Source organism: Corvus kubaryi, unplaced genomic scaffold (genome assembly GCF_017639235.1).
Source record: "Corvus kubaryi isolate FWS band 111438036 unplaced genomic scaffold, C.kubaryi_AGA036_p1.0 37300, whole genome shotgun sequence".
Classification (NCBI taxonomy): Eukaryota; Metazoa; Chordata; class Aves; order Passeriformes; family Corvidae; genus Corvus; species Corvus kubaryi.
In genome coordinates this window covers 12,278,767-12,301,672 of record NW_024581093.1, presented here as the reverse complement: position 1 = coordinate 12,301,672, position 22,906 = coordinate 12,278,767, and the positions used below count along the sequence as shown (strand labels likewise).

The 22,906-nt window shown below is 39.0% G+C and overlaps 1 protein-coding gene across 1 annotated transcript in view; it reads right to left on the bottom strand.

Moving 5' to 3' along the window:
• The window catches only part of SIAH1 (siah E3 ubiquitin protein ligase 1), a 21,455-nt gene extending 20,970 nt beyond the window's left edge, over positions 1-485 (bottom strand). The window contains exon 1 of the mRNA XM_042027548.1: positions 378-485. The gene's annotated coding sequence lies outside the window, so the exon portion shown is untranslated. The remainder of the gene's footprint in view (positions 1-377) is intronic.
• Between the last annotated feature and the right edge of the window lie 22,421 nt (positions 486-22,906).

Below are 22,906 nucleotides of genomic sequence, written 5' to 3'. Positions count from 1 at the left end.
AGGGCGGGACCCGCTGAGGCGGCCTTGGCTCCCCCGATGGCGGCTCCGTGCGGGCCGACTGCGCTGCACCGCTCCGGCCGAGACGCTCCGTGCGCGGCCCGAGCCCACCGCGCGCTCCCTCCCTCGCTCGCTCGCTCCCTGAGCCGCGGGCACGCGCCGGCTGCTCCCGAGCGATCCTGCCGCCGCCTCCGCGCGCGCGCGCTCCACGGGCGCGCTCCCGCCAGCGCCCCCCTCCCGCGCACGCGCACCCGCGGGCCGCGCTCTGCCCCGCGCCCGGCCGGGAACAAAGGCCGCGCTTCCCTTCCGCGGCTCCCCCGGGATCGCTCCCGTGCCCCGGCCCCGCTCCCGTGCCCCGGCCCGGCAGAGCCGCCTCTCACCTGAGCCGCCGCAGGGCCGCACGGGCCCCTCTGAGCTGGAGAGCCCCGGGCGCTGCCGCGGTCCCGCGGTCGTGGCGGCCCCTCCGTGCCCGGGCGGCGGGAGCGCCCCTGCGCTGGCAGCGAGGATCGGGCACCGCGGCATCCGCAGGCTCCGCGCCGGCGGGGCCACGCGGGGGCTGTCACAAGGGCTCGGAATTGTGTTTTAAAAAATGAAAGAGCCCGCAAAGTGGCCTCTCGCAGAGAGGCCGGGAACGTCCAGCACGGGGGCATTCTGGTGGTTTTAATGGACTGCTAAAAACAAACCCCTCCTCCAGTCTCTGCTCAAAGACTTTGCATAATTCAGGTTAGGTCCCCATCCAGCAATGCCCTAAATACAAATGTAACTTTCAGCACATAAACTGGATGAAATAAATGTAATTACCATTGTGCTTACACATGCTTTGTTGGATTAGGACCATGCTCATCTACTGAAGTTATTCAGAGGTTTGCCAGAGGAGAGATACTGTTTATTTTATTTTCAGTAAAATATTTAAAAATATGTATTTGTGATCTTATTTCCATTTTTTGAATGACTGAAGCATTTTCTTGGCCAGTTTAACTGATTATCCAGATGGTTCTCAATATCCTCCTCATTCTTTTTGATGACCAGTAAAGCACTTCTTTTTGTATAACATTCCTATGTTGAATCTGCCAAGTCTGCTCCTATTCAGAGAACTTTGTGATTAATTTTAAGGCAGATTCTCAGAAATACATCACTGTGGTGATGCAGTGCAATATGTACCAAATGCACTCTTTAAGAATCCTCCCAAGTATAGATAATATCAATTATTTGTTGTCAGAGGATGACCAGCTACAGGAGTTTAACTTCTTTGCACATAATTTCTCCCTGCACCGTGTAGCTATGCAGTGGTTATTAAGCCTTTTGCTTTAAGTATTCATGAGGAGTGATACACATGGCAGCGACTGCCAACTCATAGTTGGGCTGACTTACTGCATACTTAAAGAGATATGATAAAGTATTATTTTTATCCTGGATAGAAATGACACGATCCTGAAACAACATATTTCCAATAATACATTTTTTTCCCTACCTTCGATTTTAGTTCAGAGTAGGGCTAATCATTTGATGTATTTTTAAACATGTGGAGGTCTATTCAGCAGTGGTAACTTCCGAAAAAGGTGCTATCCTATAGAGAACAAGGGAAAAAGCAGCTGTAATGGTAGCAGTTAGTATTTTTAGAGATGAGAACCGCAGTGCTTATCAGTTCCGGTAATCTGTGTGGTTTTGTACAAAGTATCTCTGTGGTTAACACTTTGATCCTGGAAACACACACTTTTGCTAAAAAAAGACAAGTTGACAGTCTCACAGTCCTGTACCAGATCAATGCATTGCTGGGTGGTCAGTATCAAACGACTGAGTGTAAACAAGCCCTTGCTTTTCCCTGAGTGAAACTAGTTTTTTGAGTAGTGAAAGTAATTAACCTACGGGCTTTTCTTCTCTGACCTTGGCACAGGAACCTCCCAATTCATTCCCATGGTCCTGCTACCCCCTGCAATGCCTCCAGCTTGCCCACCTGCCTTAACCCCAGTGGCATCACAGCTCACTCATGCCTGTGACTGGAGGTGCTCCAGGTGGAACATCCCACGCAGCTGCTGTGCTTATACCACTGCTCCCTCACGCAGCTCCCACCTTCCTGCTCTTCCAACACGCCAGTCACCATCAGCACCACCACTTAGCTCAGTTTTCCTCCACTGTTCATCAGTAGAATTTGCAAGGAGTCACAGGAACTTCAGAGTCTTTGAGTCTTGTTCCTCCCTCAAACTGGGTTGTCACTAGCCCACAGGGTGAAGAGTTAGTAGTGAGGGCTGGCTGGAACAGACCCCATGGCCGTGTGGCACAGGCTTCATCACTGTAGGAAATGAGGGCTAAAAGGGCTCAAAGATGCATCATCTACTCCATGCTCCTGCTCCAAGGTAGGATCAGCTATGCCTTTGTTGTTCCTACCAGATGTTTGTTTAAACAGCTCATAAAAGTCCTCCTACGGCAGAAATGTTTAAACCTCTTTTGATGTTTGCCTGTCTTTACCATTACATTGGTTCTCCACATGATATTTATTTAATCTAAATCTCCCATTATAATTCCATCTCATTCTTAAAACACTTCTGTGAACACTGAAATATTTTTTTTTCACTCTTCTGGTTTTGAATGCTTTCCTCTTCAGTACGTTGCATAAATTCCTTTCCATCTATAGATCAACACTGCAAGGCCTCTGATTATTCTTGGTTTTGCTGTCTGCATACTCTGTAACTGCTTCTTTCATTGTTTTTGACTATAGCTCTGGCAACTGGGCACAACACTCCATCTGAGGCCCTTTTAAATGTTGAGTAATAAAGGCTGATTCTATGGAAAACCATTAATTTAGCAGTATCTGTTAATATAATAATTTCAAACTGAATTCAGTAGTTTTAACATCAAGTTTTACTAATTATTTATTAATTGACATTACTTTTGTATGCATTTTTTACTAGAAAAAGTACCTACTGTCAGTGTGGAAATGTGTGATACCTCCTCTCCTTGAAGTTATATGGGTATGAAGGCCTTTAGTTTAATGGTATGTTTCCTTGCTTGACAATAACATCTGTAAGCCTTTAGTTTCATTTTATGTAATAAAATTCTATTTTTCTCCTTTAAATTTTAGACAGTATCCTCATTCTTAAAAGTCCTATTATTTCACATTCATTTAGTAAAAGGGATAAACTGGTTCACACTACTTATACAAGTTACCGTAGCATTTTACTAAGTTCATACATTATTATAGTATACATTAATTTTTATGTGAAAAGTCATTGGTGATTATTTTATGCTTCTGTAAAACCCATTTTTGTTTCATGAATGAAGAAAGTATGAGCAACACATAGCAGCATTCTCTTGAGATGAAAAATGATTATCAGTGAATAAATTGGCTGCTCAAATTTTGTATCTGGATTTGATTTCTTAGACAGAAACACTGCTTCTGATCAGTCAGAGTAACACTCAATCCTGGGAGCTAAATGCCTATGCCCTAAGCAAAGCACCCAAACAAACTCATTTCTAAGCTTGTCTGTAACACTGAAGTGAGGAAAAATACACATGCTTAAGTGATTTTTCTACTACAGCTTTTCAAAGTCTCTTAGAGTAATGAACTCATTTTTACCCAGTATCCTATTCTAACTACTTTTTTATTATATATCAAAATGAGAACATTGAAGCCATTAAGAAAACTGAGTACAGTGTGTCCAACAAAACACACTTATTTTTGAGACTTGCCTAATTGAAGTACCCAAAAGTAACAGTACACTAATTAAAAATTAGTTATTACACATATTACAAAAGGACATCTAAGATCTCTAATGATCTCTTCATTCTGCAGTGGGATGACTTTGGGGTTTTTAATTTATATTATTCACTGCCCTGGCTGCAAAGCATCACTATTCCCAAACAGTTTATTTAGGGACCTTCTGACAGCAAGAAAGTGAAAGAATAGCATGACTACTTAAAGGAATTCATTAAAAAAGAAACTTATTTTTTCAGAAAAACATTGATAGCTCTTTCATATGTGTGCTTGAACTGCATATTTTGCATAGTAATAAAATTCTGAGCTAACAAGAACTCCACCAAAAAGCAATTTTGGATATTCTGAATACATTCTTGTATAAACTGCTGAACTAAACCTAGTTTGTAAGAAGGTAATGTAACGAACTTCTATGAAACATGTGCGATATCCCACTCTCACAGGATTGTTGTCTCCATTGATTTTATTGATAAGTACTTCACGTGACAAAAGTCTTGAGGATTTTTTCCTGCAATGCTGCCTCTAACATCTGCAGTATTCAAGCAATTCCCTCAAATTTGGTTTCCACTAAAATCAGTGAACAAGCAAAACTTTCAAAGGTAAGAGCTAAAGTTTCAGAAGGCAAATAGAATCCCAGTCTTAGTATTTTAAATAATAAATGTTTCATTTTGAAGCTCATGTTTTGTTAGACTGGTTGGGTTTGATGGTCCTGATGTATCAGCTGAGGTTATTGAGCTCCACCGAAATATTTGTGATCAACTTATTTCTAGGCAATTATTACCTTGGAGTTTTAGGAGGGAAGCAAGTGATTGTGTGCCAGTATGGGTGACATAATTAATATAAATTCTGTTTTAAAACATGCTCTGATTTTTCAAGGCAGCAGGAGTACGCTCTTAGCCACAGAAAGAGCCAGCCACAGTATTGTCCTCCTGAGGATCAGTAATGAATCCAAGGAGAGGCTTAGGACCATCAAGTTATTTTGCAAAAAATCTATAACTAGTCACTAGACAAAATAAAATTTCAATCAGCCCTGATCTATTTTTTAGATTCCAGATAACTAAATTTAAAAGCCTTTAAAACCAATTGAAATCTCCCAAATCATCTGGGTCTTACTATGTAAATATGCAGTCTTCATGTAAATTCTTCTGAGTGAAAAATGAGATGTGTAATTACATAGCATTATATAGCGTTGGAGAAATTCTGTGGTCACGTAGCACATGATAATGTGTAGAAATTGGTTCATAACTACATGTCAATTCATTAAGCCAACTACGGGATGGAAAACTGATTTTAAAATAGTGTGAAACATGTATAATAACTTTTCCAGTTTTGAAATTTTAATGTCTGTAAGGTTGAACAAGGGTTTTTGAGGATTTTCTTTTGGTAAGCTTCTTGGGAGGTTATGGCTGGGTGGAAGAAATTAGTCTTGCACCATGCCATGAAGAACAATACTGGCAAGTCATATGTAATTAGAAACAATAGAAAGTAGTAAGTCATCCATTAAACAGGTTGGTTTTTTGGTGGATTTTTTTTGTTGTTGTTTTAAGTCTGGGACTGTTACCAGATGTGAATTACTTTGACAGATGATATCTATATACAAATAATCAGGTGCCAGCTAAAGCCTAAACATTATATAAAAAGTCCTGTACCAGACTCAGTACATCTTTCATTTAATACAGAAACAAACAGCAAACAGTGTATGGAAACACCTGTAGCTGGCACAAATAAGTTAGTTTGCTGAGGTATAGTCCTATACCAAGCACATTAAAGGTAGTTTTTCTCTAAATTCTTACACGTTGTTTCATTATACTGTTACTCATTGTTCAGGCAAAGAGCCAACATTTTGAGCCTTCCTAAAATGAGAGACCCATATAGGATTTAGGTATGTCTTTGTCATAAGCCTATTTATGAAATATGCCATGAACATACTGGAGAGAAAAAGGAAGTGTCATGGCTTTCCTTGCTTACAAATCCCATTTTTGCTTTTGTGAAATACCTCTGACAGAGGCCAATGGCTCCTCTTCAAGTTTTCTGATGAGAAAACATGCACTAATCCCCCTTTTCTGTACTTGCAACGAATCTCCCAAGGCACATGATTAACACCTTGCTCAGATCCTGCCACGTCTACCAGCTCCTACTGGTTCTAGTTCTCTCAGTACACATAAATGTTTCATTGTTCTCCTGTTCAGCCTTTACTTACTGACTGTACTCAGGCCCGTGACTGAGCACAGGCACAAACATTTGCCAGAAAAGGAGCATTTTGAGATCACCTCCAAAGAAAATGGTCATGCTTCCACTCTTTCTCCTCTTTTCTTCCTCTCTCCCTACAAACAGGGACAAAAAGTCTCCTGGTTTTCATTTTCTGCATGAATCAGTAAGAATGGGAGCACTACCATGGGGAGGCCTGGACAAAGAAGAAAGGTTTGCATTCAGCTTTCATTGAAGGGTGATTGGAGAGTTTTGAATTTTCCTGTTAGTAATTTTTCAGCAAAGTTCTCATGGTCACCAAGATACAAATGCAGCAAGATCATACAGTACAGTAAGGGTCAACTTTATTCCCATTCCTATTTCTGTTTAAAATAGGTCTTAAAAGCATTATCAATGTCAAAGACTTGTCACCAGAAATATATCAGCAAATTATGTACTGGATAAATATAACACCTTACATTAGGTGTTTTGGGAACAGTGCAAAATAAGGATATTTATTGTCTGGTATCCTTTGCCATTCAACATTCCTGTTAATTTTACTGGGAGATAGTCCCAGCAGACACCACAGAGCATAATGAGGATTATAAAATCAGAGTGGGTGAAGCACTGAAGAAGCTGTCAGCCTCAAAGAAATCTGATTACATGCATTATCCCTGACACTTCTGATTTACCAGAGAAGGGGGAAAATTACAAGAGATAACATTCTGGTTTTCACACCTGAGTACAGAGAAAGCTCGAGGCATTATAATGTTCTTTGATACAAATGCCTAATTCATTCTGCACGCATATTTTTTCCTTCCTACTGTCATATCATTTACCATTGTGGCACCTCTGTTTCCAGCCTCCCTATAGATTGCTGGTGCTACACAGGAAAGCTTTTGAGGTACAGGCTTCTTTTTATTCAGTAAGGATGTTTTAACAGTGTTGTAAGAGAAAGGGAAAAATTAATTAAAACAGTCTGGTTTGCAACAGCATGATTTAAAAAAATGTAATATGACAAGAAAAGGTTCACCATCCTAATTAGAATGGTGACACTAACCATCAATAATGTCACCATAGTTTTCCCTACTGAAAATACTGGGGTTTTAACTCCTGTTATTTCTTGTTGGTTTGGGTTTTGGGGATGGGTTTTTTTTCTCTCAGTTGTCTGGAGAGGACAGCTCCCTGGCCAAGGTGAAAGGCTTTTGTAACATTATTAGACTTGATTCATTAAAGATTAGTCATTTACACCAAAGTAAGCCCAAAACTGAATGTAAAATCTCTGAGGTAGTTATAAATAAATCCATACTTCTTTTGATTATTTTGCACATTTGCTTAAAATGAAAAGCTCTTGGGAAGATCACACATTTGCAGAGCTGCCTGAGAGAAAATTTATAGCTTGTCAGCTGCATAAAGATATCATCTTCCAAAGTATTTTTGGGTGACATGGTAACAACATTCAATAAGATATTAAACAGAAATCCTTTGCAAGCTGTGCCTGTGTTCACTGTGATACTGCTAAAAAGTTTATTTCTCTCTAAATGGAAGAAAGCAAGTACATCATTTGAACATCTGCACAGTGAAACACACATCCTTTTTCATAATTATGGAGCAGATTCTGTCCTGGCTGGCCCAGCAGGGATAAGGTGAAGCACTGCACAGTGCATTTGTTACCGCAGGGATCCTGCAGACAGGATTGGATTCCAACAGGCACACCCCAGGGAGGCACTTTAAGACATGATAAAATACTACAGCCCTGTCTGCCTGTTTGGCCTTATATACAGTGCCAGGGAAACCTGCAGTAATGCCATCTTCTTTCTTTGACTAATGTGCCACTGAAGCTATCATATCAAGTGGAGATCTGCAGTCTCAATCTTCCTATTTCTTAATATATTGTTGTAACACATGCTTCCTTAAAAATTCTGAAAAGAGTGCTAATGCAAAAATCCCTGGTTTGTTTAGAAGAGCTTAAGCTCCAGGACATGGGAATTTCTTGCTGCAGAGCTATTCTTGCTGTTGGCCATCCTACACATTCAGAAAGTTTGAATGGGTGGCAGGGAAATCTACTGCCATGGCAATAAAATCAATCCTCTCTGTATGTATTCTAAACTACACTATTCAGGGACAATTCTCAAACAAAGTGACTCCAATAGTTTCAACAAACACGTCCCTTTAGTCATCACATCATAGATAATAATTTTCACAATCAATAAATTTCATCCATGAACTTCCAATAAATGGTCCTTAGAAGAGTATTACAATGGGGAGGTCTGGAATGTGACTATCCTGGTAACTAACCAAAGCAGAATCTTCCCCAGCTGCACATCGAAGCAGCTGTAAAACTGCTTTTAGCAAGGAATTAGAGCTAATTCAGAAAATACAACTATGACCCTATCAATTTTCTCCTCATTGTTGACTGTACAGTTCCTACAGGGCTGCATCCAAAATTTTGGGGTTTTGTTGTGGAGGGTTTTTTTTTGAGGCAGAGATAAATTTTAGCATATTCCTGGAAAACAGGAATTAACTTCTTGATTCCTATTACTAAATCTGCCACCTCTCCTCCTTTCCAATTTCATTTTGACAACAATGGCTGCTCTCTTTTCAACTGTTTTATTCCACTATTCAGGTTCAGATTTTTGAATTGGGCATTGTGCTTTTCACAGTTGCAAATCTTCCTTTTTCTTTTTAGTTGTGAAGTCCATTAAGAAACTACTTTAAGCCATGTCCACTCTTCACCTTTTTCCTCCTTTTTTAACCGGTGTTTACCATAAGCTCTCAGTTTTATTGTCACCTTCCTGATTGCTGTCTACCAATTAGACATTGAAAAGCAAAAGGGTGTCTGGAGTTTCCATCAAGGAGAAGGTACCCCCTGGGAATGAAAAACAACCCCTGGCTGCTCCATCTGCTGAATTCTAATGGAAATGAATTTAATCTGGTTAGAGGATAGACACTGGGGCTTATTAGTGCCAGAGGCCCTCTGAACTGTGTATATGCTTATCATAAATCCTCACGAACTATTTTAAATTTCATTTATCTTTGGAGCTTTCTAGTTCTATAACTTTGTTATAACGTGGTGCTTAATGAAACCATAACCCTTCTTACTATGCAAAACCTCTTTCAACATGATTTTATTAGAATATAAACTAAAACCAACACAAGTAGGAACAGGGTGGTGGGGAGGTACCTGTTTATGTCAGTACCACTAAATACATGGTCCCAGCAGCCTAAGCTTGTATCTGTCAAGCCCATAACCATGTTTAAAATACTGTCCCCAAAACCCACTTACCCCAAAGAGGGTGGTGACAGGACTGTATCCTAGGAAGGAGATAAATCTCTACACATTACCAATACAAATTAAGCAGGGAGGTTATCAATCACATCTCTTGTGCTGATGGAGGAAAAAGCAACCAATTCTTGGTGTGAGACCCTTTTCTAAGCCATTCCCAATTTTTCACATTTTTACTTTGAGTTTTGAACTGCAGTTGCAGTGATGTCAAGATGTAAAGATGTGATCTGACTTAACACACTTAAAACACTAAGCAACTAACTAATTTCAGCCAGTAGGCAAAGAAATTCTGGTTTCTCTGTCTTTCAAATTAGTTGCTGTATGATGGGGTTTTTTTGGTTCACCCGCAGACACTAGCTTAGACCAAGTGCTGTAATACATATTATTACTCGTATAGACAAGTTACAAGGCTAATCTAAAAAAAATATCATTTGCTGTTTTGGAGATCTGACATGTTATTTCCTAGATCAAAAAGATTGTTATCTACAACAAACTATGAGTTATGTATGCATTACACTCTTTTAGCAGTCTACCAAGTTTCAACTAGACAAGTGTAACCTGGGAATGCTCTGATACATCTCCTTTTGCACATATTTAATAAAACATTACCTGTCTTCCATATTCTAGGATACCCCAAATTCAGACAATTAACAAGAAAAGCAAAATAGGGCCTGAGATCCTATGTCTCTATTTCCATTAGCGGATTCCGTGTGGCCTGGAGGAAGTTGGAATAGCCACTGCAGTTCCCAATTGTAATTTTTGTCTCCGTGTGTGTGTTAAAATAAAGACTGATATGTTTGATTTGCTCTCCTTGCAGTACCTACAAAAGGACTATGAAAAATCTAACTCTTCATGACCATAATTCATGGAATAACCCTTCTGAACAGCCAGGACATTAGAATATTGATGGACACTTATCCTTCTGATGTCACAGAAGTTACCTACAAAAAACCCCCCTGACTAAGATGTACATACTCAGCCCACACAGCCCTCAGCTTTTGTGATGGAAGACTGAATTTAGTTCTTTCTACTATACAGACTGCTACTGGATACTTCTTCAAATTACAAAACCCTAAAATGTATTAGGTAAAAATATGTGGTTGGATTTTCAGATGCCTTTGATCATAGACACCTTTAGGTAGCATTAACAGTATCAATTCCAGTTTTGCACCAGCCTAAATTAGATAGGCAATGCTTTGTTTATTAAATGCACCACGCCTATGGATCCTAATCACGTGCCTGGGCTTCAGTGTGCCAGTTGTTCAATGAATATAAAGTTAGGAGGACACTTCATGTCCTACATATACTTTCATATAAGATGGGAGAGTGAAAAGAGAATACAGAAGAAAGTGGCAGGACCAAAAAAGCAAGCAATATAGGAAGTAGTACAGTATATGACATCCTGATATTTATCTTTTGTTTTCTAGGCGTGACAAAAAAAAAAAAAACAAACCAAACAAAAAAGGACAAAAGGTTTGCTGGGATTTGAATGAAACCAACAGTTTTGCAGGTTTGCAAACCCTCATTCGAAGCATGAGGAGGTGCATAAGAAAAACATAAACGTTTGAATTGAGTAACAAAAAAGGCATCGATCCTACTGTGTTGAGGTTATTGGAAAAAGGATTTAACCATTCAGTACCACTGAGAGTTGACAGACATTAACGGAGGGGCTGTGAATGGATCTAAGAAGGAGCGTGGTTTGTTTGCTTGGTGCAATATGCAGAACAGAAGCATATGATCTCAGAAAGGGACTATGTTCTCAAAGTCACTGTCTGGGAAGAAAATCCCAACTTTAGCAAGACAGGCGTCAGCAGAGAGAAGTATCAGAATGTTCATATATAAACATTTACTATGTTCATTCATGTTAATTTACTATGAAGCACAGATATAGAATCTTAGAAATACAGCGGGTTTTTTTTCTTCCTGACCTACCGTATTTGTTGAGAAGTCCTGAATTACAGTACAAAGAATCAATCCTCAGTGCAGTTTTGGAAAACATTTCACATTTGACAGCTACAAGTTCAAACAGAGGAATCCCCTGGCATCACCACTGGCTTACACACTCTCCATTTTTCATGAGGTACCCACATCAGCCACATAACATCAGTTACAGAGAAACCTTACTGGGTCTTCTCCACTGTTTTTCACTAAGATAAGGCTTCTGTTTCCTCTGGGTTCTACCATTTCCTCTTCGTTACTTTCTATTCAGAGACACAGAAGAATATCTGCTGCCTTCATTGCATTCCTGGGCTGGCTGGAAGGAGTAATTTTCATGCTTGGTGTATGAAAGACCTTCCTTAAGAGAGACCCATTTTAGCAGGAAGATCTCTCTCTGTTTTGGGAAAAGATTAGGATATTTCTTCTGGTGTATCTCTGGCCTCATGAAGAAACTGTGAGACCTTGCCCATTTCCTGAAAGTCTTAGCCCGAGTTTTGTCTTTTAGGAAGCAGACCTTCATATGCCTCATGCTTCTGTATAAACAGAATTACATACATGAAGAATGTGTGTAACTTATAAAAGCTTGTAAAACTTGTAATAGGCCCCCAAATTCCCATGCTATTAGAATTATGTGAATGGCAGGAAAGATTTGCACTGTTTGTGCTGTGGGAGCACAAGACAGCCCTTTACTGTCTACACACCAGACAAGCAGAAAGATTTGGGGATTGAACATGAAGAGCTGAGCTATAGCCAGCTGGATCTCCCAGGCTAATTCATTCAATGCATTTAAAATTAATGGTTATGTCCCTCTGATAGGAGTGCCTTGGTAGAGAAAAAGCTGCATGGATACTCTGCACGAATTTACAATTTCATGGAGGGAGTGGAAACTATTGCCATAATTCTTTTGTACGTATCTTCCAGCATTCTGAGCTAATATTCATGAAAAATCTCCCATAGGTTTCAATAGTTGGTAGAGGAGGGCTGAAAGTGTTAAGCTATTTTACAATTTTTCTCAGTAGTTTTGGGCATTGACCCTGTTTGTCCTCCATCAACACAGGTGCAATTTGTCAGGCATCAGATCTTCAAGGAACTCCCCTGGTACTTGTTGACAGTTCTCAGGAAAAACTGTATTGTATTATATTCCTTTAGTGAAACATGGGCAAGGTGACTGCTTCAAACCTTTTCCATTTTCTGAAAAATTTCTAACAAAGCCTGTGTTAGAATCTCTGTAGCTTTAGTGATTTGAGCCTAACTGGCAGACTAATTGCTCAAGCCTTTGAATTTCTCAACTGGAAAGAGATTGCTACCTGTAATTTAATTGATTAACTGTGCACATACCCTTAATTCTCTACAGGAATGAAATAAATGATAAGAAATGGAATAATATAATTTAAAGCCATACATTTAAGTGGCTATGAATTAATTTGCTCAGTTACTGCATAATCCATCATATTTTTCTTCTCTTCCTCAGCATTTTACTGACGAGCCTGACTAAATAAAAGTGAAACAAGGAGAACTTGTGAAGAAATAGAAAGGACAATTGACACATATAGCTGGATATCACAGCAGGAACTGAACATCATCAAGAACATCCAGGCATTCACTTTATCTGACTAATCTTATATGGCAAGTTCCAGTTTGGAGACTTGTGAATGAGAATCTACACAGTCAGAAGGGACTTTCTAAACTGAAGCAGGACATGCTACAGGACAGAATGGAGAGAGTGCCTGGTCTAAGACCTCTGTTCAAGGTGATGCAAATCTGCATTAGGTTCATCTCTTGAGGAACGGAGAGCAGTGAGAGCATCTGCACCTCTTGCCTAGAGCATAACTTAAATGGGAAAGTAATACCTTTAAAAACACAATTGAAGAACTTACAAATGATTAAATAATAAGGTTTTGGACTTCATATAACCTGAATGTGGTCTCCTTTCCAGTGACCCCAATCTAATTTCATCCACAATAAGATCTGAAATAATGTCATTATTAGACACGTAAATTACATTGCACATCTGCAAATTAATCGTGGGGGACGGAGGGAATGTTTTATATAGCTCACACAGGAAGATGAGATTATGGTAAATGTAATCACTTCCCACTCTAGTGAACAGATTCTCCATTTTAACTGATCCAGGGCTTTCTGATTCCGCTGTGGAACAATGGGACAGCTCACAATACAAACGAGTAACTTCTTGGATAACAACTCAGTGATGTTTCAAAGAACATGTCTGTCATACCAACAAATTCGTCCTGTACACTACAGCCATAACATAAATCTTCAAATATAAGTCAGAGATTTCCCATACAGGAACAAAAGACATCCTCTCTTAAGCCTTCAAGGGAGCATGGGGGCAGCATCTATCCTGACAAAGACTTTGTGAGCATTATATTCCTTGCTATCCTCTTTGTCCGCATCGATTTGTTATAATCAACATCCTTCTCTCTCTCTCAGTAGTCAAGTGATATGTGAACATCTCATATCCTGTGATTAATATATCGCTCTATAGTAGAAATTTGTAAGATTGCCAACGTTTTTATTACAACCCAGAGTACAAAAAATGCCTACAAGTCAACTTGCTCTGCCCACTTCTCATCAAAATCTCTGAATCACTTCTCATAGTTCTGATTTTCCCCCAAAATACAACTTGTACGTCTCCTGTATTTTTCCAGCATTCTTTTCTCAAGGGGCAGGGAGTGTCAAGGGTTCAAACTGTAAGCCAGGATAGATCCAAGTCTGCCATGCAGGAACACCTAATCTCACATCATCGTACAAAGCAGAAATATTCAGCTGTGTTATGATACAGATAACCTTTCCCATTGTTTCCCACAGAAAGTAAAAGTGTTTGTTTAACCCAAATATTAAAATATCAGAAGCTTTTTTCTATGCTTTACATGTTAGACTGAAGAATATCAAAATAATAACAATAAAAATGTTCAAGGTAAAAGGTAATTGAATTTTAAAATGTATTTCATGTACTTTGACATGATCTGGGAAATTAACCATAATAAAAGAACTAAATAGGTTTATTTACACAGTGATACGCTGCCAACAAGTATTGGATATGAAGGCCAGAAGTCAAGTTCCAATCTTCTGAGTCAAATCCACAATGGAAAACAATGTCACCACTTCACATTTTCTGGAAACATTGTCTGTCATTTTTGCAACCCATTTGTCAGCACTCCATCAAGCTCCTGCCATACCATAATGAACTACTAGCTACCTTGGATTATTCGCTACTATTTTTGTAAGATCTTGCACTATTCAGCTAGGTATTTTTGAAGCCTCATTAGCAAAGATTACATCATTAGTGAAGATTTAGCCCTGGAAAGGCTAGGTCCATTAAGAAAGAAGGGCTGAGCTGTTACACTGTGTAGTAACTTGCAAGTTATATTAGCTATACTTCTACACTTAGTACAAATAAGATTGGATATTTCAGTGGTATGACAAGAAAATTGATTACCAACAAACATGCACTCTATGAGCAGTGAAACCAATCAAGTCCAGCCTCTGGACTGGATTGGAATTTAAGCATTTGTGCCATCTGATCACTTACTGTCACAAATACAATAAGAAAAAATCCTACCTTCACCACTTCACTAGAAACTGGACAGTGTGAGAAAGCTGACAACTTGAGCAGCAGGTGAAAGAGGGCAGGATCTTATAAAACTCATTTAACTGGAAAGAGAAGCAGAGTAAATACCAAGTCCTAATGTAGGTTATTACACCATCAAGATATTGTATTGTGAATCAGGATTTAAGAAGAGCAATGATATTTATCAACTTGGATATTAAATACTTTCTAGCAAGTATGAAAACAATAGAAGCTAAAAGTTGATGAGATTTAACATGTTAACATAAAATGCTTCATAAGTAAATATATTCAATACATTCTGCTTGTATCACCAACTGCAGACAGCTGTATAATGTGATACACACAGGATAAAAATGAGAACGATGAGAATGCCTGCTATCTTTAACACCCTCTGCTTCTACAGGCTACTGCAGAGGAAGCTTAAAACCTAGAGTTTAATTAGATTTATTTTTCAGAGATTTTAGGATTTCCAGATGTTGCCAGAGCACCTTTAATTTCTCTTGAAATATGTATGCCAACTGTGCGTCCGTTGCTGCGTTATGGTTTCCACCATTCTTCCCCTGCTGGCATTGTACTCCCCTCAGAGAACCTGAGCTTAGCATGCTGCAGCCATTAAACTTATTTTGACCCATTGCATGGGCCAGAAAATCTGAATACACAGGCTACTTTAATTTCTTTATGCTCAGCTTGTGTAAAAGGTCAGTATGCAGAGTATGGGTGGGTCAAAGCCCACTGACACGGACAGAAATGTTATGCAGGTGCACAGGGATGGGAGTTTGCACAGGAAGTTGCAATTCCAGTTTATGTATCAGGGAAAGGTCACACACAGCAGAAGTCCCTACCATTGGTTTGGTTGACCCTAAGGGATAGATTGGTTAAAAGATGGTAGAACCACACCTACTTTCTTCCTCCACTTTGCTTTCAAGAGCAACATGGTGTAGGAACAGAGACAACCTGGGCATTGGGATCACCTGTCAGCATGGCCACACACACCATGCTGCATTTTGCTTTAAGCTAAATTCCATCCCAAATCACAGCAAAGCTCTGTCCATCCCACTCACCATCTTGTCTGAGTAGATCCTACTCTATATGTACATCCTACTCTATACATTTTACCTTCAGAAGTTTAAAATTTATTTCAGCCACATTCCTTCTCCTCGGCATTTGGTCCAGGGAACATCAGTACTGTTTGCTTAAAAGAAGGGTTATTTATATGGTGCCTAATAAATGATATATAACATGAGGGTTCTTCCCAATACATTCCTTCTCAGGAACTGATAGATCTCCCTTTATTTCTCATTTTGAAGAACTGCAGAATAGGTCCTGCCCTCTCTAGTATATGCATTTATTAATATTTCCTTTTGAACTCACATACTCAGGAGGGAGTTTCCCAAAAGAAGGCCTTTCAAATAGTGTTCCATGTCAACTTATGACCCTGAAGCAAACCAGTTGACATGACAGTATCTTCCAAGGGTGACATATCTATTCCCCTGATATATGAGCACCTTGAACTCAATGTCATGTAGTCCAAATTGCAGAGGTAACTAGATCATGATGCAGTTCTGCTGATTTACTGGGATTGCATAGAAGGGTATTTGGTTTATGGAACTCAGTGATGTTTTAATCTCTATTTTGAAAGTGGATTGAAGAAAGACAACACCCCAAAGACTGTCTGATTAGTTCCATGTCTTTTTCCCCCACTGCCAGTACTCTGAGGGATGTTAGATTTAAAAACAAAAACATGCAGCATGTCATGTAGATACTACCCCTTCAAAGGGATATGTTTCTTAAACTCTCATTTGTAATACTACTGCCATCTTCTAAATGCCTGCTTTACTCTGAAATGATAACCCTTTCCTCCTCCTCCTGATTTTACCTCAAACTGACTTCCTAAGTTACATAGATAAGGACAGAATACAATTACAGTACAGGTGTTACAATCTAGCCTTTTATATATACAGCACTAATGGATAACATCAATATTCAGTAATATCATCTCCTGAGGAATTCAGTAGCACACTTGCAGACCCGCCAAAGTCAGTGAACATGTAGGAAAACAGCATTTGTCCCATAGCAGAAATGTCCCCACTATGCATAATCAAACATTCTTCCAAGAGCCACTCAGCTTTCTTCAAATAAACTTTAGTAGGATTTACTGGTTCTCCAGAAGACTTACAGGTACTGTACAAAACTTTCCCTACTGCCAAGTGGTAGAAAAGGTAAAGAAAATTCTTATATCAGAGAAGAATTAAAAGGAGTGCTTTATAGGAAGGAAGGAGGAGCCATTAATGTTTCATTTCAGAAAGCAAAAGATATAATGGTATAGACTTGCAAAAATTTTTCCCCACTAGCATGAATTGTAAACATAAAGCAGTCAGTGGGGAAGGACCATCAGTATCCCAGCTTTGCTGTCACAGCAATAGAGGAAATAACTGATTTTGACTGGTGAGTGATAAAACTAAGTGCACGAGGATCAGAATGTAGAATTTAATTTCCTCTGTATTCACTTGAATTTTTTGAATTAAGTCTCTGCTGCAGCAACAGTTAAAAACTTGGTTGAGATTAAATTAGGAAGAGAAGTATGTATGTGCATATTTATATTTCTGAGCAATTTTCATGGGGTAATATAAAACAGCTGAAAGTGGGAATTTCTGTGTGAGGCACACATTCCTATCATTGGTGGTTAAAAACCCAAATCTCATTGGGGCTTTCCTCTGCTGAATTCAAAACACTGTCACTGATGACCCCACTGTTCCTCACCATGGACCAAAAGTCACACACAAATAGGGTTTTAACACGCTCTGCTGGCCAGGTCAAACCCTTTGCAAAAGCATTATGGTATTAGTCTGTCAATTGTTCCTGTATTATTTGTCCAATTTCTGTTAATGCTGCATGAGTACAGAGAAGGGAGAGGACAAGGAAGTGTGACCAGAGCTGGTGCATCTGGAGCCCCCCCTTTTCACAGAAACTCTAAAAATATTTAAGCTTTTGTATGAAAGACATGCTGCCTTATTCTTGTGATAAAACCAGCACCAAATGCAGCAGCTTTGCTGAGTCACAGAAACAGAAGAACTTGGGTTCAATCCCCTGCTCAATTTGATCTGGTGGAACTGGTCTTTACCCGGTCCAGTTCTCCAAGGACCAAGACCCCATGACTTCTCAAGTAATCTGTTCCAGTGTTTGAGCACCCTCACAGTGAAAACATTTCCTATGTAACTATACTTTCCTATTAAACAGATGAAGAGAGCAATAAGGCTTCCCCTTCCCCAGGCTCAAATAACCAAGTTCTCTCAGCCTCTCCTCGTGTACTGTGTACTTCAATCCCCTGGTTATCTTAGTGGTCTTTTGCTGAATTAACTCCAATATGAAAATATCTTTCTGGTGCTAGAGAGCCACTAAGAACTGCTCATGTACCAGACAGATGCATCTCAGTTAAACGATTGTAAAGGTTTGAAACTCTTTCAAAAGTAACTATAAAATGTTTTACAAGTGGATCATAAACTGTCATTCTTTTGCATTTCATCTCCTCCATACTGCACAAAGCTTTTACACACTACAATATACATGATTTAATATATATCAATACCAGAAGCTGTCAAACTTCTGTTTCCTAAAGTTTTTCTGCTGGAATTAGGAATTGGAAACTAGGACACTTCCTGCGTAAGCTTTACCTTCACTCGGAGCACAAAGAAATATTAACAAGGACATTGGGACTTTGAAGAGTGTCACAGCTTCACTGTCCTAGATTTGAAAAGGAAATAGCAATGCAGTGTCTGCTACATCGAGACTGACTCCTGGGAGCCAGAGGGAAAGCAGATGAAAAGCAACTTCTTTTTTTTTTTTTTTTTTTAATGACAGCACAGGTTTCTAAATTTAAACCTCCACACAGCGAGATCTTGCAAAGATCTTAAAGTGATACCTTAACCCACTTTTAGAAACGATTTTTTTCAAAGTGCTGCTCTTATATAAAAAAACAACAGCATTAGGGATTACATCACCTCAAAAATACTTAAGAGGATAGAGGATAATCAAGGATTCTGTGTTTCAAAAAGAAAGTTGGTGCAAAGATGGGCCTTCTGTGGGTTAATATTGACAAAAGCCAAATGAACGAACTTTCTCCTGCTCCCAGCAAACCTGGCAAAGCACAATTCCAAAGGGGCACCTGCCAACAGAGGGAGAGAGGCTTCACCAGCCTCACGAGAGCCAGTGGCTGGAGCAAACACTGCTTCATCCCAAGAAAACACTGCACAGATCCCTGTGTAGTCCTGCATCTGCCTGAAACTAGCAGAATGCCTGACATTTTCTCCAGCTGATTTCCTGCAGCACTCAGAGTATCTCCATAGCTCCAGCAGCCAGCCAGGTCACACACAGTAAGTAAATCAGGAGTCTGCTAAAATGTGCGCTCAGCCAGAAATAGAGCTTTCAAACAGTTTTGTGGGTTTCTTTGTTTTGGTTTTTTTTAAAACCAATGGATACCTGGAGGCAACTTGGGGACTGAAGACCTCTCCTAAATCCCTTATCAAATTGATGACTAGATTCCTCAGATGTATTAGCCTGCATTGTACACAAGCCACACAGTCTTTGACCTCATTTAAGCTACTGAAAAAGCAGAGACGCAAAAATGGCAGTGAAAAACGTATTTAAAATTAGACACTGAGCTACTCAGACATCATGTACTAAATACTGTTTTATTCACTGTCAGGGAGGGAGTGCTGGAATCAGGAAGTTCCATAAGACCTGAAAATGACAGTGGCTTGTGTAGTGAGAAGGAAGCGAGAACTAATCCAGTGAGCTCCTCAGTTTGTCGATGGGCAACAAAATTCTTTATGTTTGGTTTTTTGCAAGATTCTGCTCAGAGTTTGAGCTCACATGTAAGATTCCCAGCCCCTGGCAGAGCACCAAGGCTACAAGTTTACAGTGACAAGACTCACAGAACTCCAGCAAACTCCTTGTATGAAAAAGCTACAGCTTGGGTAGAAGCATCTGACCTTTGTTGAAAGTCAAAGCAATGTAAACAGAAGTGTTGTCTTTCCATAACAAGTACTTGCATGACTCGGGCAATCCCCTGAACTGAGGAATTCAAGTACCTTTGCAAAATACAGGGAAGCAAGACTATAGCTGGAAATGACTTGACTTGCAAAGAATCTCTGGCTGTTGGTTCTTTTTCCATTTGTACTTAAGGAAACAATCAGAAAGGCTGTAATTTACACCATTTTGTGCAGTGGTTCAAAAACAACCAGCTCTCCTGATTTTCTTTGTTACCAATAATGTTGTAGAGTTTTCTGCCATGGTATTGCCAGGCAGCTGTCACATTCAAATCTCACTATTGTAGCAGTTGGTGTTGGTTTTTTTAGCTTATATTTAGCTCTTGTTTGCATTTTCTTTTTCTACCCTTAACTTTTGGGAAATAATATGTTAGTAGCATTTGTAGTATTCCAGACTTTTGCTATGCTGATCAATATGATTGGTGGAGCTTCTATACCATATAATGGGAAAATTAGTGAAAAAAGGGGTACACTACTTTGGAAACTTAGCCCATTATACCTCTGAATAACCTGAAAAAGGCTTAGAAATAAAAATACTGAAATGAATTCATAGGAGGAAATGGGCAGGGAAGAATCTGTTCCTTTTCAATACAACATTTAGGAAGAGACAAAATAAATACAGCACAATCTCAGTCATTTAGATGCCAAGAAAAAGGACCAATTATGTTTAAAATAAGTGATTTATTATGGTTTATATAGGGCATGTATGCACCCACATGCCCCCCCAGGACTGGGATACCAAAGTTTCATGGACCTTCACCTACTACAAACTGGGAAGCAGGCCAAGAACAACCTTTCTTGCTTGCTTTGATGGCTGTTTTTTCTATCAAGCCATGGAAAATTGCAGAGGAAAAGTCAAAAAGTGAATGTATTTCTATGCTTCAAAAATCTGGACTGATTATTTTTGTAAACAAAATCTCAAGGAAAACCCCTCATAAGATCCATGGCAAGGGATATTCATACAGTTGGTGCACATGGAATGGGTATCGTATCCATGTTCTGCACACCCATATTGCTGTACCATAAAATCTTTAAAGATATTGTAAAAAAACCCAATACGAAGCTCTTTGGATTAATATTTAGTGTTTGATTTCTGAGCATTTTTATATTTTCTCTTTCTTGCCAGTTAGAAAATGTTCTACAATTCCCCCTAATGCTGGAACTTTTGAAGTGAAAGTGAGACAGCACACCTGAGCAAGAGTGTTAGAGGTTGGCCTGATCTACCAGCTGGCTCTGAAGGATCCCTCTGGCCTTCTGAGATAGTTCAGGCATAGGGTCTTAGGACCACACCTATAGCATTTAGTATTTAGAAAGATTTTGAAACATATACTGCTTCAGATTATTATAAATTTTATGTAGATTTAACAGAGAACACGGAGTATCTGTGCCTGATGAATGGGAAGCCAGAGTAGAAGTGAAATATCTTAAATCATCACAATGACAACGGGCATTTATGTTTTGACAACTGACTAATGCCAAATATGCAGTTCCAAACCCCAGGGGAAGTAGGTGAGAGCATGCAGGATTTGAGCCCCAAGCCTAAGCAGCTGCACTGTACGAACTGCGCACCTTCCAAGGATGTAACTGTGCTTAATCAAACCCGCAGTAACCCTTTCTGCAACTGGAAAATTTACAGAGTTAATCTTTATAACCTGTAAGATATTGGCATGTGGTAATTTTACAAATTGAAATGCAAAACTGCAAGGAATCAGGATAGAAAATTTATGCTCAAAGCCAGAGAAGGTGAATGCAGGCTGGAGTGCATGTGCTCAGTTAGAGCTCTCCCCACCCACCTCCTTGCTCCCCCAAAGGCTTTTATTACACATGGGAACAGTTTCCCATGTTGTTTATAAATTGCAAAATAAATCTGACTTGACCATGTAACTTAAATTCAATCAAGAAGGCCCATCACTTTGAAGTTACACCTATATCTCAGGAATTAAATTTGTTCACTAACTTATCAACAATATTGATGTCCTTCAGGGTTACTAATGCTTATAGACAGAACCATAAATATTTTAATTATCAAGGGATTTTTTTTTTCATGGATTCATGACTGTGTTGCTGTTTGATGTAGAATTTGGTACCTCAAAAGGAGATGCTTGGTACTTCTTTGGTTTGGTTGTAAAGGTCCAAATTAATTTACTCTTGAAGAAAATAAATCAGACATTTTTGAAAGGCTAGCAAAGCAGCTTAACATATTTCTGTTATTATATCAAATGGCAAAACCCAAAAATCAATTCAGAGTGAAAACTTCCACTACTCTGAATTAGAAATTATTTTACTGCCATATCTTTGCAAAGTGATTCCTGAAAAGGTTTTGTACACCTCTCTTGCAAATCCTATGATTATTACACTGCAGCAGCATTCTGCACGTGAACTTGAATTTAATTTTCGATTTTTTTTTATGATTCTTAGCATTAAAGGGCACTTACTGGGTCTCAATTAGTTGGATTGATGGTAATTTTTATCTCATAAGAGTAATGCAAACGAAGTATTCAAACCTCCAGACACCTATTGCAGTGCATTGGAGAGAGGCCAGCTTTCACTCACAGGGTTCTTTGACTAAATTGAATCCATATGTTTACGTGGAATAAAATATTACAAATGTCTCCCAGGGGCAGCCAATCATTATTGAGTGCTTTAATAACCTAAACCAAAAATTCTTTAAGGTGACAACTAACCTTTAGCCAGAAAGATACTTTTGTTTATTTTACTTTTTAAAAATTTTTTTTAAATAATGCAGGGTGTATTATCCTAATTTAATTCCAACTTGTCATCAACAAAATACTTATCTGGGATAATTCTGAGAAAGCTGTACAACAAACCATTTGTGAAAGCAGTAATAATTTAGTTCTAAACATATGGTTCCAATTTTGTTTTTCCTTTCCCCCCCCATAAATGTAACTTGGTTGTTGTAGTTTTACTTTTGCAACACATAAATCTGATATCTTTGAGAGAGAGATCTAGACATAAAAGAAAAGCTATGTTTACATTTTAAAACAGCTTCAGTTACCCACCATTTTGTTCCCATAACAATATAGCCCTATTCAACAGGGTATCAGCTCTTGAAGTTTAAATTCATAGAGAGGCTACTATTTAACAGGAAATTCCTGGAAAGACATTTCATCTTTACATTTCTTGGGAAA